The sequence below is a fragment of the Dromiciops gliroides genome, chromosome 3 (genome assembly GCF_019393635.1).
Source record: "Dromiciops gliroides isolate mDroGli1 chromosome 3, mDroGli1.pri, whole genome shotgun sequence".
NCBI lineage: Eukaryota > Metazoa > Chordata > Mammalia > Microbiotheria > Microbiotheriidae > Dromiciops > Dromiciops gliroides.
The window spans coordinates 158,375,654-158,379,226 of NC_057863.1; positions in this window are offsets into that span (position 1 = coordinate 158,375,654).

The following is a 3,573-nucleotide window of genomic DNA, read 5'->3' on the forward strand; positions in this document are numbered from 1 at the left end:
ATAATCAGAGAATTTCAAATTGAGACAACTTTCACGTACCACTTTATATCCATCCGATCAACAACAAAAAAATTTAAAATAATAAAAATTCTAGGTTGGTAAGGCTTAGTGAAAAACAGGTACCCTTCTTACACTGTTTATGGAATTGTGAATTGGTGTAATTTTTTTGGAAAGCAATCTTTAATAAAAATCTCTTTCACGTAGTGACTCTTTCCTGAAATTATATTTTATGGATGTTATTAAGAGGAAAAATGATCAATCTGTACATAATTGTTCATAGTGGCTTTATAACGGCAAAAAATAGAAACACTCAAATGTTCATAAACTGCAGAATAGTTGAATAAATTGTGGTTTGTGAACATAGTAGAGAAGGATCTGTGCTTTTTCCAGGGAAGAAGACAGAACAAATGCTTATTAAGCATCTACTTATGTGCCAGTCACTATGCTAAACTCTTTTTGTTTTTTACCATATTGTCTCTTTTACTTTTCTTTCCCCAGGGGCAATGAGGGTTAAGTGACTTGCTCAGGGTCACACAGCTAGTAAGTGTCAAGTGTCTGAGGCCGGATTTGAACTCAGGTCCTCCTTAATCCAGGGCCAGTGCTTTATCCACTGGGCCACCTAGCTGCCCTCGCTAAGCTCTTTACAAATATTATCTCACTGGATTCTCACAACAACCCTGTGAGGAGGATACTATTAACCACCCCCATTTTACAGTCCAACTCAGTTTCCTGGGCAACTCAGTTGCCTGAGGTCACATAGCTAGTAAGTGTCTGAGGCTAGATTTGTTTTGTTTTGTTTTTTTTTGCGGGGCAATGGGGGTTAAGTGACTTGCCCAGAGTCACACAGCTAGTAAGTGTTAAGTGTCTGAAACCGGATTTGAACTCAGGTACTCCTGAATCCAGGGCCGGTGCTTTATCCACTGCGCCACCTAGCCGCCCCCTGAGGCTAGATTTGAATACAGATCTTCTGGACTCCAGGTCGAGCACTTTACTGACTGTGCCATCCATATATTAGCATAGGAAACAGCTGGCGTGGAAACTTGGAACCTCTCTGCACCAGAGAGGGTTTGCAACCTGTCGCTGGGTTAATTTGATAAATCCCCCAGATTTTAGACAAATTACTTAACCATTCTGGGATTTAGTATCCTTTATCTCTAATAGGTGGGATAGTTTCTAAAATTCATTCTAGCTCTTAATCTGAGGCCCTAAGAACCTACAAAATTGCCTGAGGCAAAAAGGAGTCTAAGGGATTTGTTCAGGTCATCCGGCTTGTATATCTACAGGTGAGATTTGAACCCATGTCTTCCTTACCCCAAATTCATTACTTTATGTAATATTCCATCCTTTCTCTTACTTCATTTCTTCATGGGTATATTTCTTTTTTCCCTTCCCCCTTCTTAAATCTTTTTAATCAAACAAAATATCACTAAACTCCACCTAGGCCCCGAGTTTACCTTTCCTTTGCTTGAACTTTAATTGTGAAAATAATGACGTTTTGAAGGAAATGATGGTCTCTTTCTTCCTGATCAGTTGTTTCCTTCAAATTGTTCAAATATGTTTACCTTTCTAGATTTCTCTTGTCTCCTATGTTTGCATTTAAAATATTGTACTCATATTCAGTGCCATAGCAAACTATCAGAGTACTACTTCATAGTGCTAGAAATTCCTATGGAAGAAGTTAAAAGGTTAAGAATCTCAAGGGAAATAATTTTGAAAAGTGGGAAAGAAGAGAACCTAGCAGTTGTAGTTTTTCCAGTTATGTTCAATTCTTAATGACCCCATTTGGGGTTTTCTTGGAAAATGCTGGAGTAGTTTGCTTTTTCCTTCTCTAACTCATTTTATGAGCTAGAGATGAGGAAAAGGAGGCAAACAGAGTTAAGTGACTTGCCCAGGGTCACACAACTAGTTAGTGTCTGAGACCAGATTTGAACTCACAAAGTCTTCCTGACTTGAGGCTCAGCACTCTATGAATTGTGCCTCCAAGTCAAGATATCACCCCTGTCATGTTCCTTGGTAGCTAGCTGCTCTAATAATACCAAAGTTCAAATCATGCTACAAAGCAATAATTATCCAAACAAATTGGTACTGGTTAAGTAATGGAGGTGATGATCACTGGAACAGATTAGCTAGACAACAAGCAGAAGCAGCCAAATACAGTAGCATAGTGGGGTTTTTTTTTTGTTTTTTTTGTGTTTTTTTTTTTAAGTGAGGCAATTGGGGTTAAGTGACTTGCCCAGGGTCACACAGCTAGTAAGTGTTAAGTGTCTGAGGCCGAATTTGAACTCAGGTACTCCTGACTCCAGGGCCGGTGCTCTATCCACTGCGCCACCTAGCTGCCCCAGCATAGTGTTTAATAAATTTAAAGAATACAGGTACCAGGGTAAGAATTCACTACAGTATTTAAGAAAAACAGCTAGGAAAGAAGTCTGATAGAGACAAATATAGACCAACACCTCTCACAACATACAAATATAAGTTCTAAATTGATACATGAGTTAGTCAGAAAGGGTGACATTATAAAGAAGATTAGATCAACAACAACTGTTATGGAAAGATTGATGTACCTGAGTCAAAGAGACTAGGTTTAAATCCTACCTCTGATGATTACTACCTGTATGACCTTGCACAAGTCTCTTGGCCTCAGTTTCCTCACTGATAAAAGGAGGGGGTTGAGGGTGCAACTAGGTGGTACAGTGGATAAAGCACTGGCCCTGGATTCAGGAGGACCTGAGTTCAAATCTGGCCTCAGACACTTGACACTAGCTGTGTGACCCTGGGCAAGTCACTTAACCTTCATGGCCCTGCAAAACAAAACAAAAAGGAGGGGGTTGAACTGGATGACCTATGAGGTCTCTTCCAGCTTTAGATCTGTGATCTTATCTATTTTATGTTATAGGCAATAAGGAACCACTAAAGATTCTTGGGCAAGGTAGTCACATAATCAGACTTTTGCTTTAGAAAGATTATTATGGCAGCAATAAGGTGAAGGGAATGGAAACAGGAGACAGACTGTAAGCCAGAAATCCAAGCAGGCTGATGCAATAGTGTAGGTCAAAGCTTCTTCTTTTTTTAAAAATTTTTTGGGGTGGGGCAATGAGGGTTAAATGACTTGTCCAGGGTCACACAGCTAGGAAGTATCAAGTAGCTGATGTCAGATTTGAACTCAGGTCCTCCTGAAGCCAGGGCCGGTACTTTATACACTGAGCCACCTAGTTTTGTATAATCTTATCTTGATGAGACCAGCCATCCTTTTAATGAGTTATTCTAGAATTTTGCCAAAATAAAGCCTTCTCTTGACCATACTATACCTTATAGGTATCATCCTTTATCTCTCCCCCTTTAGATTCAAACTCCTAGAAAGAATCATCTTTACTCAGTCTTCATTTCCCTACCACTCACTTCTCGGAACTTTGTAATCTGACTTCTCAAAACCTTGTAATCTGACTTCTGACCTTATTACTATATTGAAACTGCTTTATAAAAGGTCATCAGTGATCTCGTAACTGCTAAATCCTAGATAAGTAGTGAATTTATATACATTGCAAACTTCTAATAGCCATATGAAAGCATATT